Genomic DNA, 13859 nt, shown 5'->3' with positions numbered 1-13859 from the left:
ATCTTTTTATTCTTATCAGAATAGAAGGAATAACTTCCATTGGGTTGTTTGGTCTTTCTTTTTCCTTTTTCTTAATGTTTTTTCCCCTCCAAATCTGAGCCATTTGGGATTTCTATTTTCCCATTTCCGTGGGAGGAGAGAGATCTCATCAGGTCACATCTGCACAGGTCTCATCAGGTCACATCTGCACAGGTCTCATCAGGTCACATCTGCACAAAGATGGACCTGCAAAGGAAACTGAGCTGAGGAGAAGTTGTAATTTCAGCTCAGTTGGACTTTCTGATGCGTCAAATTCTATTTCATTCTAAACAAGATGAAAGGAAACAACAAAACAAAAGTTGGTTTCAAGTTAAATTCTAAACAAAGCCCAACTTGGGTCAAACCAAACCTTCTGTTTTCATTCTGGCTTCTTGAAATATTGTATAATGAAACACCTAAATTAGAAAAAAATGGGCTTGCTTTAGTCTTTTTCAAACTATTAAAAAATACATTTTTTCCCCCCCAAAAAAGGAGATTTCAATGCCAGTAAAATTATATTTTCCACTGGAAAACAAGGCTGAGTTAGAAATGGTTGATTTACTTGGTTAATGTTTCTCCTACATTTATGGATTCCCTCTTTTCTCAGACATGATGCACAGCAGGAGACAAATCAGGATTTCTGGGAATTCTGTCCAAGAGAAGCTGCAGGACACGTTGGCTCAGCTCTCAAAATGCAAAGTGCTGAGCAAGGAGACCTGTCCTGACCTTCTGAAAATATCTTGCTTCTAATCCATGGGCTTTCTCCTGAATCCTGCCCTGCAAGATGAGATGTTCTCCCCTGGCATGGGACATGGTCATCCTGTGCCACAATTCCTGAGTGGATCTTCGTGGAGCAGGGAGGATCCTGGGTGGGTCTCCATGGAGCAGGGGGGTCTCCATGGAGCAGGGAGGATCCTGGGTGAGTCTCAATGGAGCAGGGGGGTCTCCATGGAGCAGGGAGGATCCTGGGTGCGTCTCCATGGAGCAGGGAGGATCCTGAGTGGGTCTCATGGAGCAGGGGGGTCTCCATGGAGCAGGGAGGATCCTGGGTGAGTCTCAATGGAGCAGGGGGGTCTCCATGGAGCAGGGAGGATCCTGGGTGCGTCTCCATGGAGCAGGGAGGATCCTGAGTGGGTCTCATGGAGCAGGGGGGTCTCCATGGAGCAGGGAGGATCCTGGGTGAATCTGGTGAGGGCAGGGAGGATCCTGGTTGGGTCTCATGGAGCAGGGAGGATCCTGGGTGGGTCTCATGGAGCAGGGACCATCCTGGGTGGATCTGGTGAGGGCAGGGAGGATCCTGAGTGGGTCTCATGGAGCAGGGAGGATCCTGAGTGGATCTCATGGAGCAGGAAGGATCCTGGGTGGGTCTCATGGAGCAGGGAGGATCCTGGGTGGGTCTCCATGAAGCAGGGAGGATCCTGAGTGGATCTTCATGGAGCAGGGAGGATCCTGAGTGGATCTTCATGGAGCAGGGAGGATCCTGGGTGGGTTTCCATGGAGCAAGGAGGATCCTGAGTGGGTTTCCATGGAGCAGGGAGGATCCTGAGTGGATCTTCATGGAGCAGGGAGGATCCTGGGTGGGTTTCCATGGAGCAAGGAGGATCCTGAGTGGGTTTCCATCGAGCAGGGAGGATCCTGGGTGGGTCTCATGGAGCAGGGGGGTCTCCATGGAGCAGGGAGGATCCTGGGTGGATCTGCCCAGAGCAGAGAGCATCCTGGGTGAATCTCTATGGAGCAGGAGGATCCTGAGTGGATCTCTATGGAGCGGGAGGATCCTGGGTGGATCTGCTTGGAGTTCAGGAGATAGGGAAGATCATGGAGCTGAGCCTGTGAATCACCCACCAGGTATTGTGCTGGTCATTCCCAGGCTTGTGGCTTTGCTGGGAAAGCAGAGGAGGGGATGAAAGAGCTCAGGATGAAGCCCTTGTTTCTCCCAGGTGGGTGCTGGGGAGCAGTGATGGTTGGAAAGGCAGCACGGAGAAAGGAGAACATGTCTCCAGAACTCCCTGGAATTCTGGGGGAGCACCACCACGTTCCACTGGGATATCCGGAGGGTTTCATGGTGGCATCTCCTCTCAGGTGGGATGGGACAAGAGAAATGTGGGGAGGTGGTGTTTGCTTTTGGAAGGGGCAGCTTGAATAAATCAGCTTTTCTAAAGACAGCCCAGTCTCAGAGAGTCTATTTGTGGCTTGGGTTTCACCTGAAAGAGCAGCAAGAGGATGGGGGGGTTGGTGCTCAGAAGGAAACTCTAAAGCCCAAGCTCTGGGAGGAGGAATATCTGGGCTGGTTTTGTTGTTATTTCAAATAATGGGTTTGGATAATACCTCTTATAGCCTTTAATTTCCTTAGTGGGAGAGAGTTTAAGCAACCAAACATTTGTTCATGTTATTATTTGATGTGATTGATCAGCTCCTTTATAAAACTCTCTGTGAGGGGAACCATGACATGGACTGTGCTGGAAGTTCATCAGTCAGAGCAATGCTCTTTAATTAAAATGGAAATCAGGTTTGTTGATCTCTTCATCACTCCAAAAGACTCAGCCAATGCCAGACTTCAGGCAGCTCTGATTTTTTGATGAACTTTTGCAGGCCTTCCAGCAGTTATGCAAAGAAAAATCATCTGTGCTGTTAAAAATCCTCCCACTGAACAGCAAGTGGGTTTGGGGTTTCTTTTTTTTTTTTCTGAATTTTTTTTCCCTTTTTTTCAGTTCACAAGATGAGATATGAAGTTGATGCTTTCAGGTTAATAATATTTGGCTACCTGACAATTTTAGCAGCCTGTTTTTCAAGTGCAGGATGAAGCAGGAACCGACTCCCTCAGGGAATGAGATCCTGCAAAAATCTTTCACTTCTGAATTTAATATTCGAGGCCAGTCCAAATTTGTATCCACATTTCAGCTCCTCGACCTCCTGTTCAATGACAAGACACCTGCTCAAAGATCAATGAGCATTTTAGAAAAATTAATGCTCTTGGCTTTAATTGAGTTTGGTTTTGTTTGGGGTGCTGAGGGAGAAGCTGATTTGGATCTTTAATTATTACTGCCTGGCATTAGTAATTGGCCCAATAAAGGAGAGTAGAAACAGAAGAGTTGGAATTTTGGGAAAGCTCCAGCTCTACTCTCCTGATGTTTCTATTCTGGGAAAAAATGGGAACAACACACTCCAAACTCCAAGTAACATTTTCCTGGATTTAAAAGGAAGTGGGGAGCAAAAACCACCTAAAAGTTGTTTTGTTCTATGCCTTAATATTTCAACTAATCATATTTAAGCTAATTGTTGCTGGGAGGAGCACAGACAAATCAATCCACGTGCCAGGTTTGGCCACAAACATTTCCAGCTGGTGATGGAGAAGGGAAATTTTAAGTTTCTTTATCTCCTGCACCTCATTTGACCCTGAGATCAGCTCAGTTGGTTAAAACTTGGCTGTGACAATGCCAAGGTCAGGGGTTCAATCCCCTCTGTGGGCCACTGACTGAAGAATTGGACTCGATGATCCCTGTGGGTCCTTCCAGCTCAGAATAGTCTGGGATTTATGGAAGAAACAAAGAGTTTTTAGTGCCTCAAAATTCCCCTTAGTTTAACAATATTTATCTCAGCTGGTGAGAGAAATTGGGTTGTTATTAAGGGAGAAATAATGAACTTGAGAAGAGGTTGGAAAGCTCTTTGGGGAAGTGAGAGGAGGGTGCTCACATCCCAAACTGCAGCTCCCAGAGGAGATGGTGGAAAGGAGTCTGGAATTAAATCAGGGCTTTATAAAGGAAGAAAAATCTTGGATAGAAACCTCCACAATGTCTGTTTTCCTGGGAAATTCAGTTCTGCTCAACGCTGAGGTGAGTTTTGTGCTCAGGAAAGCCGCGAAGTTTTTCCTCCTGGCACACAAAGCCCTTTGTAAGGAAATGGGGGAAGGTCTCTGGGGGTTGGGTGAGAACCTGGTGGGTGCACTTGTCCCACCTCTGCATCAGTCATGAGGTGGCACTCTTGTACCACAGAGAGGGCTCACAGGGCTCTGCCAGCGCGTCTTTGCTTCTCAACCGAGGGAAAAAGAGGAGCAATGCCTGGAAAATCCCGCGGAGGGATCAGGGCAGAAGTGGCTTTGGGAAGGGCAGCAGGAGTTGAGGCATCCCCGGGATGCCCCGGGGTTGGGGCAGGAGTTATTTAAGGATGCACTTCCCTGAACTCCCTTGGAGTTGGAGCTTAGTGGCTTCCTTGGTTTCCTTCTGGCTCCCAGACAGGTTGGAGGGATTTGTGCAGCCCAGAAATCCACCTTGTCCCTTTCCAGGACAAGCACAATTGGTTCTCCTTCACATTCCACTCCTGCTGACCTGGAGCACTTCATTGATACACCCTTTGGGCAAGGAGCCCTTGGCCAAGGCTGGACATCCCTCACTCTGGTGCTGTTGTGCCTGTCAGGAAGTAAAACCCACGCCAGGCTCCCAGTTTTGGAGGGAAACAGGGAAAACCAAGCCCAGGCATTGCTGGCTGAGGAGATCTGTCTCTGGCACTGCCATGTGAGTGCTCGATGTTGAAAGCACAGTCCAGGTTCTGCCCTCAGTCAAACCAGCAGCATCTCCATCAGGGTTTAGATATTCCAGACTATGGACCAAACCAGCAGCATCTCCATCAGGGTTTGGCTGTTCCAAACTGTGGTTCCAACCAGCAGCATCTCCCTCAGGGTTTAGTTGTCCAAATGGTTGTTCAAACCAGCAGCATCTCCATCAGGCTTCCACCTTACTGGCCATGCGAGGGAATTCTGCCTGGCTGATGCCCTTTGATGGGATCCACGAGGAGATTTGTGCCCAGACTGGGATTCCACGGGGGAGATGTTTCCACTCTGCTGGCCATGGAAGGGAATTCTGCCTGGCTGATGCCCTGATTGGGATTCCATGGGGGAGAAGTCTCCACTCTGCTGGCCATGGGAGGGAATTCTGCCTGGCTGATGCCTTGACTGGGATTCCATGGGGGAGATGTTTCCACCCTGCTGGCCATGGGAGGGAATTCTGCCTGGCTGATGCCTTGACTGGGATTCCATGGGGGAGATGTTTCCACCCTGCTGGCCATGGGAGGGAATTCTGGCTGTCTGATGCCCTTTGAAGGGAGATAAGAGGAGCTTTGTGCCCAGACTGGAATTCATGGGGCAGATGTTTCCACTCTGCTGGCCATGGGTGGGAATTCTGTCTGTCTGATGCCTTGACTGGGATTCCATGGAGGAGATGTCTCCACTCTGCTGGCCATGGGTGGGAATTCTGTCTGTCTGATGCCTTGACTGGGATTCCATGGGGGAGATGTCTCCACTCTGCTGGCCATGGGAGGGAATTCTGGCTGTCTGATGCCTTGACTGGGATTCCATGGGGGAGATGTTTCCACCCTGCTGGCCATGAGAGGGAATTCTGCCTGGCTGTTGCCCTTTGGTGGGAGCCACGAGGAGCTTTGGGCCCAGACTGGGATTCCATGGGGGAGATGTTTCCACCCTACTGGCCATGGGAGGGAATTCTGCCTGGCTGCTGCCCTTTGGTGGGAGCCACGAGGAGCTTTGTGCCCAGACTGGGATTCCATGGGGGAGATGTTTCCACTCTGCTGGCCATGGGAGGGAATTCTGCCTGGCTGATGGCCTGATTGGGATTCCATGAGGGAGATGTCGCCACTCTGTTAGTCAGGAGAGGGAATTCTGGCTGTCTGATGCCTTGACTGGGATTCCATGGGGGAGATGTTTCCACCCTACTGGCCATGGGAGGGAATTCTGCCTGGCTGCTGCCCTTTGGTGGGAGCCACGAGGAGTTTTGGGTCCAGAGCACTGACTGGGATTCCATGGAGAGCTAAAGTTCAGGAACAACATTATTTCCAGGTCCTGTTGCTTCAACACAAAGGTGCTGCTCATTCTCAGGGTCTCAGCAGAGCTCAGCATCTTTCCTAAGGCCACTTCTCCCCTTGGCTTTGAGCAGAGCAGGGTAGGGATGACGAAACTGGAGAGGTGGTTTTGGGAACAGAAGGAGGGTGAGATGAATCACGTCATGGAATGGGAATGTCTTCTCCTGGAGTCAAAATTGTGCATCCTCAGCCTTTTCCTGCTCTCTGTGCAGTGCAGCTCCCTCCTTTGAATCATGCCTGAGAATTTTGGGCTCCCAGAATGAAGGAGGCTTTGCCTGAGGGGGACACGAGGCTGTGGCATGTGCACACACACAGGCACGGAGAGAGGGGTGGAGGGAGCAAGGCTGGAGATTTTGGAGATTCTCCTGCACCCAAAATAGCAAACCTTTGGTGTGTGAGCCTTGGGAACCCTCAGTGCCTTCAAATGCCTAATGAGAGAGGTTGATTATCATCAAACAAAAATTGCTTGTGGAGCATGAAGGGAGGAAGGAGGATTTAATTGGCAGCAGCGAGAAGACAATTAACAGTTCAGAGCAGCACTGGGAGAGTGAAGATGATACAAGAAAAAAACTAGGAAATCAGGGACCAGGCACTCTGGATGCCCCATCCCTGGAAGTGTCCAAGGCCAGGCTGGATGGAGCTCTGAGCAACCTGGGCTAGTGGAAGGTTCCCTGCCCAGGGCAGGATGTTGGAACTGATGATATTTAAGGTCCCTTCCAACTCAAACCATCCCATGACTCTTTAAGCACGTGGTGACACTGAGCAGAAAATCACCCCCAAATGCTGTGGGGTGACAGGATTCAATCAGCCAACACAGGGAGGGAAGTTCTGTGGAAATGTCTGGGCTTTACATTTTGGGTAAAGTTCAGTGGCATTTCCTCCTTTCCTCCCTCTCCCCCCTCACAGCCACATTTGTTGTGCCGAAAGCGTCGCTTCATTTCCACTTTGAGGAGATGCTGTAGCAACACTCATTGCTCTTTTTTTCTGCAGCTTTCCAGGGTAATATTGCACAATTTGGCTACAAGAAAGCCCTGTAATGAATGGCAGCTCCTTCAGCCTGCAGGCAGTGCATGGCCCACCATCACTCAGGTAAATGGTCCCAAAACCACTGCAAAGCTGAAGCCCTTTGGAGCCTGTGATTAATCACAGAGCGAGGGGTTTGCTCTGATTTCACCAGGCATGAGATGGCAAACCCCAGGGAGCCTCTGGAATGAGAGCACAGCTCAGCAGGTGCTGCTCCCATGATGGAGGGTAGGCTCAAGGCCAGAATTCCAGGAAGAATTCCTCCAAGTTTGGTCAGCTATGAAGACTTTCATTAATAAATCAGATCCCCTGTGAGCTTGAACAAGTTGGTTGTGTGTCCATTGGGGCGTGTCCGTCAGTGAAGGAGTAGCTGATTAATCTTGTTCATTTTCCTGACTGATCCTGTGAAAGAAAAGTGTTGGAGTGAGGCCAGAGGAGGCCCCAGGATGGGCAGAGGATGGAGCAGCTCTGCTGGGAGGAAAGGCTGCCACAGCTGGGATTGGCCAGCCTGGAGAAGAGAAGCTTTGGGGGGACCTCAGTGTGGCCTTGCAGGAGCTGAAGGAGCCACAGGAAAGATGGAGAGAGACCATTTCCAAGGGCTGGAGGAAGAGGAGAAGGGGAATGGCTTCAAAGTGCCAGAGGGCAGGGCTGGATGGGATACTGGGAAGGAATTCTTCACTGTGGGAGTGGTAGGACACTGAAACAAGTTTCTTAGAGAAGCTGTGGCTGCCCCATCCCTGGGAGTGTCCCAGGCCAGGTTGGACAGGGCTTGGAGCAGCCTGGGCTGGTGGGAGGTGTCCCTGCCCATGGCAGGGATGGCACTGGGTGGGCTTTAAGTTCCCTTCCAGCCCAAACCATTCCATAATTCTGTAAACTCTGCTACGGTTTCATTGGGAATGGACTGATTGGGATTGTGCATTTTGGCCTGACCAGTGAGCCCAGTCCCAACCAGGGAGCCAAAGGCTTCACATCCAGTGACAAGATGGTCACTCACCCCAAGTTCACAAAAGACAAAACACCTTCTTGCTGCATTTCTTGCCTTTGGGAGGGGAGTGGTTCAATCTGGATGAGGATGGGTAGCAAAAGTCTCTGTAGGAATGGGGTCACTCCTCAGGATCCCCTGGGGGAATTTCTCCAGTTTTTCTTGGGGCTGCTTAATCACAGGGATGTTTCTACATGTGGAGTGACCACCAAAGGACTCATTCCAAGGAGATCACCCCAGGAAAACAAGGCTGCTCTGAATTGTGTTGTTTATCACAGAAAGGTGCAATTCAGCTTCATGAACAGTTTCTCATTCATCCACAGCCACCTTGGAGCAGATCAGGCTGATCTGCTGCCCTTCTGCTGTCCCTTGCCCCAAACTGCCCCGAGGAAAGGGGCACAGCCACAGTCCTGGCACTGCAAACCTCCTGAACAACACTGGGGACTGCTGCCCATGGGAGAGGGATGGAGAAAAAGGGAATAAAATCCACTTTGCAGCCTTTTTTTGTGCTGTCATGTCTTGGAGAGGGAGCTGCAGATCTAACTGGTGAGGTGTGATGGTTCAGGGGAGGGCAGTTTGGGTTTTAAAGAAGCTCTGAGTGTGTTGTTTGCCCACAATTGCTGCCATCCTTCCTGATAAGGTCATTTTAAAAGTTAATGGACTAGATCCTTCCAAGAGCTAATGCTGCATTGTGCTGCTCCAGGGGTGCAGAGCAGCACCAGAGGAGCCTTTTCCTGCTCCTGGAGTTTCCTCGCCCCATCCCAAGGCAATATGGAGCAGGCAGAAGGGATGTCCCAACAGCCCTGGAATTTCTGGAGCAAAGATTCTGAGGAAGAAGCAGGATCAGAGATGTCACCACACCCCCTGATTCTGGTGCTTTAGGGCTGGAGACTCACACCAAAAATAGTTCAGGCTCTGAGAAAACAAACATTCCCAAGGCTGGAGGAGCAGGGGAGGAATCCAAGGGGTGTTTGGCACTGACACCACTCCCCACCCAGCCAGGAGACAGAATAGATCATTGAATTGATCGATTGGGGTGGAAAAGACCTTCAAGATCATCAAGTCCAACCCTTGGGCCAACTCCAGTCCCTTTACCAGATCATGGCACTCAGTGCCATGGCCAAGCTCAGCTGAAAAACCTCCAGGGATGGGGAATCCACCCCCTCTCTGGGCAGCCCATTCCAATGCCTCAAAGGGCAGCTCTGAGTTTTCCTTCTCTGCTCCTGCTGTGCCAAGTGTGAGGAAACAGAGGGTCAACCAGCTGGGCCCCAAAGGGAATGGTTTGGTCTGGAAGGGACCTCAAAAACCATCTCATCCCAACCCTCTGCCATGAGCAGGGACACCTCCCACCTTCCAGGTTGCTCAGAGCTCCATCCAGTCCTAAATTTCAGTGTTTTATGGGAACAAGGAGAGCCACAACCCTGAGGGTGCACCTGCACCTTGTCAGCACCAGGACCCAGCCTGGGGTGGGAACAGGAACACCTGGAGAGGTTTTGAACTGTGCACACCAATGTGAGCTACCAGAGAGAGCTCCACATGCTCAGGAGGGATGTGGATGCATCTTCAGTGCCTGGTACCACTCCCAGTCCTGCTGCTGGTTGTACAATTCAGGATTTTGAGGTGATCAGCTCAGGCAAACCAGGCAGGGATGTGGTTCTGGGCTCTGTATGGAAGAGAGGGCAGTGGGGAAGAGAAAAAACAACTTTCTTGACTTTTTCCTTTTGCTTGTTCTCTCTTTCCTCATCAAAAAAATGACATCACATCAGACTGACACAGCACCAGGTAAAACCTGGTGCTGAATGAAGGCTGTGATTTGATTAAGGGGCTCTGACAGGTTTTGAAACAGTGGCAGCATTTTAAGAATGAATCTGGAGGATTTAATTCATTAATGCTGTAGGTGCTGCATAATACAGTTCTCAGAAATCCTGCCTCCTGTAGCAGCTGGAACATCCCTCCTTCTCCTGCTCCTGCTGAATTCACAGGGATTGAACAGAGCTGAAAGGGCAGCTAATGAAGGGAAAATTCAGGGGGGTTGGGTCCAGCAAATGAAGACCTGCAATGATTTGAGAGCTGCTGTGAGAGCTGTGTGGGGACAGAGCTGAAATTCTGACAAAACAGAGCTGGTTTGAGATTAATTTCTGGGCTCTCAGTTGAGATCAGTGACACAAAATTAATAAACTGTCATTTGACAGAGGCTGAACCTGCACATGGAGCTGCTGCAGGACTGGTTGGGACTCAAAGCTGATCAAAGCACAGAGCTCGAGGGGAACAGCTGGGGGGCAGAACTGAAGAGAGTTTCCCAATTTTATCTCCTCAGAAAGTGTTAAAATTCCTTTCTCTGTGCCCAGTAAGAGGAGCTTGGCTGCTGGGTGGGAGTCAGACCTAACTGGTTTTAGCTCTGACTTGCACTCTGGCTGGCAGATAAAGAGATGGAATGGCCTTATGGAGCCTCCAGGGGGAAGTTGGGTCATCCAATGCCCACTACCTTCAGTGGTTTGGATCAGAGAGTTTGGGCATAAGTAAGTTAAAATAACTGAGTGTTTTTCTGTCCATCCAGCACCACAAAGGACTGATCCCTTATTTCTTTCTGCTGGAGCAGAATTTGGATCACTGGCCTCAGGCTTCACTTTTTTGGAGACAGCCAAAACATCCTGACAAATCCAGGTACCTCCAGGCCCCAGAGAGAAGCAAGAAGGGAAGGAATCTCTTTTCCATTCCTGAGAGCCTCTTTCAGCAGCACCCACACACTGCTCCTTGTATTGGGAGCTTAATAACTTCACTTGAAACTCCTGTCTTTTGGGTGGCAGTGGGAATAACATGACTTTTAAACAAGCAGAGGAGACAGTCACTGAAGTCGAGCCAGCTCTGGGGGAGTCAGATGATTAAGGTAGATGGGATGTAGGAGGGAAGAAATACTATCATTTGGAAAAAAAAAAGGCTGTATTTTGAACAGGTTTAATGTTCTCTTCCAGGAAAGTGAGGTTGTTATTATTAAGAGCATTAGCAACATTAGATGCAGGGCTTGGTTCTCTGTTGATGGAATTGTTCCCATCCATGCAAATTGCCTGCAGAATGAGTGCAGGTCCTCACTGAGCTGTGCAGTTCAGGGCTGGGGGGGCTTTGGGCTCACTTTTTCAGGTGTAGGAACACAGAGGGTGACAAGAAAGGAGTTTTCCCTCTTGTCCCAGTTGAGCAGGTGGGACCAGTTTATCCCTGTGTGGGTGTGACCAAAGCTGGGCATTCTCCACCCTCCATTCATTGCCCACCAACTGTTCCCAATGGCCCATTGGCAGCAGCTGCCCAGGGCACAGCTGAGCCCTCAGGCTGGGAGCTGGCTGGGAAAGAAGCCTGGCAGAGGAGCTGGGAGAACTGCCCTGCAGGGACTCCTTGGCACCTCCACACCCACCTGAGGGCTCAGCTCTGCCCATGGGCCAGCAACGATTCCAAAATCCCTCCTGACTCCCAGAGTCAGATCCCCCAGTGTGGAACTCCCTGCCCTGGGGGAGGCACTGGGGGCTCCCACCCAAACCTGAGGGGAGAGAATCTTGGGGGTTGAAGACCTCAGGGAATCACTTGTTGGATCCAGAGGAGGAGCAGACCCTGGCCAGGAGGAGCCCCCCACTCTCCACCAGACTGTGCCATCATCTGCACCAACAGGTTTGTCCCTTCCTTTTCCTTTGGACTCGAAGGAACCACGTGGGGCTCAGCACAGGGGCCACCAAACCCCCCTGTGTTTGTGCCCCAGGGGGTGGGTTACACTGCTGGGCTTGGGGGTTACACCCAATTTCTCTTCATGCCATTGCATTTATTGTAATATTGTTATTAAATTGTAACTCTGACTTATCATCTCTTTTGTGTTGGGTTTGTTGCTTCTGCCCATTTCCCTTTAAACCAGCACATCTTTCAACTGTTGATTTTGAATTTCTGGTTTACTTTACACCTCTGCTTGCTCATTCTTCAACCTTTTAGGTCAATTTTGACTTCACAGTTGCAGCTCTATCCAATTCTGTGAAAACTTTGTGCTGAAGGTGAATTATCTTTCTGCTTGAGGTCATTAGAAACCAATATAAATATGTGTAACACTGGAGAGGCTTTGCAATTATCAGGGAGTGTAATGGAACGTGTTTATCCCTCATTAGAAACCAATGTAAATGTGTGTAACATTAGAGAGGCTTTGCAGTTATCAGGGAGTGTCATGGAAAGTGTTTATCCCTCATTACAATTCAGTGAAGACAAGAGGAAATAATATTATAGAGCTGGAAGTAAATAAGCAGCAAGGGGAGAAGTGAAAAGATCTTGTAGAAATATGGGAGGGAGCAGAGTCAGCCAAAGATCTTTCCCAGGGTTTTGAACTTCAGGCTGTGGAAGAATGAGGGAGCAGAGTCAGCCAAAGATCTTTCCCAGGGTTTTGAACTTCAGGCTGTGGAAGAATGTTCTGTATCTGGAGATCAAACATGAGTGAACAAGGTAATCAACAGGAAAGAATCAGTTCAGCAGAACCTCCAGGGATCAGACACTGCCCTGCCTCAAATCACTGTGTGCTGGGATTTCATCACCTTCATTTCCAGGAAGATAAAAACCTTGGGTGACCCAAAGTAGAAGTCCAAAATCAGAAACAAGAGCTCTGTGTTTCCTCTCCCAGGAAAACTCTTCAGTGCTGGCCCTGCATTGACGCCGTTCCAAGAGCAGGTGGACAAGCTGAGCTCAAGTTCAAAGATATTGTCTTGAAAAGTGCTGAGAAAGGCAAAGAAAAGGCCCTTCACTGGCCTGGAGCTCTTCTAAGACAGGCTCAGAAGTCCTGTGAGCACTTGGAGAGCAGGTGGAACACACTCACTGAGCTGATTCTGCCCGGGGAGTCCTCTGACCTGGGAAATGGTGAGGTGCCCTTTGCATTTTGAGGGGCTGGAGCGGGGCCAGAGAAGAGCAACGAGGCTGGAGAAGGGACTGGAGCACAAGTGCTGTGGGGAGAGGCTGAGGGAGCTGGGGGTGTTCAGCCTGGAGAAGAGGAGGCTCAGAGGTGACCTCAGCACTGTCTGGAACTGCCTGAAGGGAAGTTCTGGCCAGGTGGGGGTTGGTCTCTTCTCCCAGGCACTCAGCAATAGGACAAGGGGGCACGATGGGCTCAAGCTCTGCCAGGGGAAATTGAAGTGGGAGATCAGAAAGGAATTCTTTGCAGAGAGAGTGCTCAGGGATTGGAATGGGCTGCCCAGAGAGGGGGTGGATTCCCCATCCCTGGAGGTTTTTCAGCTGAGCTTGGCCGTGGCACTGAGTGCCATGATCTGGTAAAGGGACTGGAGTTGGACCAAGGGTTGGACTTGATGATCTTGGAGGTCTTTTCCAACCCAATCCATTCTATGATTAATGATTTAAAAGAATCAGAAATGCCTCAGAAATGGCTGCAAAAGGTGGAACTAACAGATGTGTCCTTCAGATACAGGGAAGATTGGTTGGACTTCTGCCTCCTGCTCCTGAAGGTTCATCAGTTGTTTCACTGCAGCCTCATGTTCCTCACACCATGGTTATGTTGTCCCAAAATTGGGGGTTTTTAGACACTTCAGAGTTGGGTGTCACCATCAGGAAAAGCACAGAAGTAAATCTTTGCAAAATTGTTACCCTCTGAACCCAAAAGATATTTTTGAATGTGTTTGTAAGTAAATGAATGCAGAAAATTCTATATTGAAATGATCCACAACAATTATTTTTAACCAAGAGCCTCATTTTGAGTTTTTGATGATGCTCTAAGGAGGGGTCAGATTGACTTCATGGTTTTTTGGAAGGGCTTTGCTGAATTTCTGCCCTTCAAAATGATCTTCATGCCAGAATAAATGTGTGGTGATACCTCCCAGGGTAATATTTCAGTCTGTGCCTTCCTAAAGACACATCAACATCTTTTGGGATCTCAGGAAATTATGGCAATGCTTCCAAGGGGAATTAGAAGATCCTTGATTTCAACTTTCTGCTGAATTTTAGT

At 49.5% G+C, this 13859-nt stretch overlaps 1 protein-coding gene across 2 annotated transcripts in view; it reads right to left on the bottom strand.

Moving 5' to 3' along the window:
• The window catches only part of KCNJ6 (potassium inwardly rectifying channel subfamily J member 6), a 168497-nt gene that overhangs the window by 5115 nt on the left and 149523 nt on the right, over window positions 1–13859 (bottom strand). The window lies entirely within an intron of this gene.

This window comes from Pithys albifrons, chromosome 1 (genome assembly GCF_047495875.1).
Source record: "Pithys albifrons albifrons isolate INPA30051 chromosome 1, PitAlb_v1, whole genome shotgun sequence".
Taxonomy (NCBI): domain Eukaryota; kingdom Metazoa; phylum Chordata; class Aves; order Passeriformes; family Thamnophilidae; genus Pithys; species Pithys albifrons.
The sequence above is the reverse complement of the archived record's forward strand: the minus strand, read 5'-3'. Positions and strand labels throughout refer to the sequence as shown.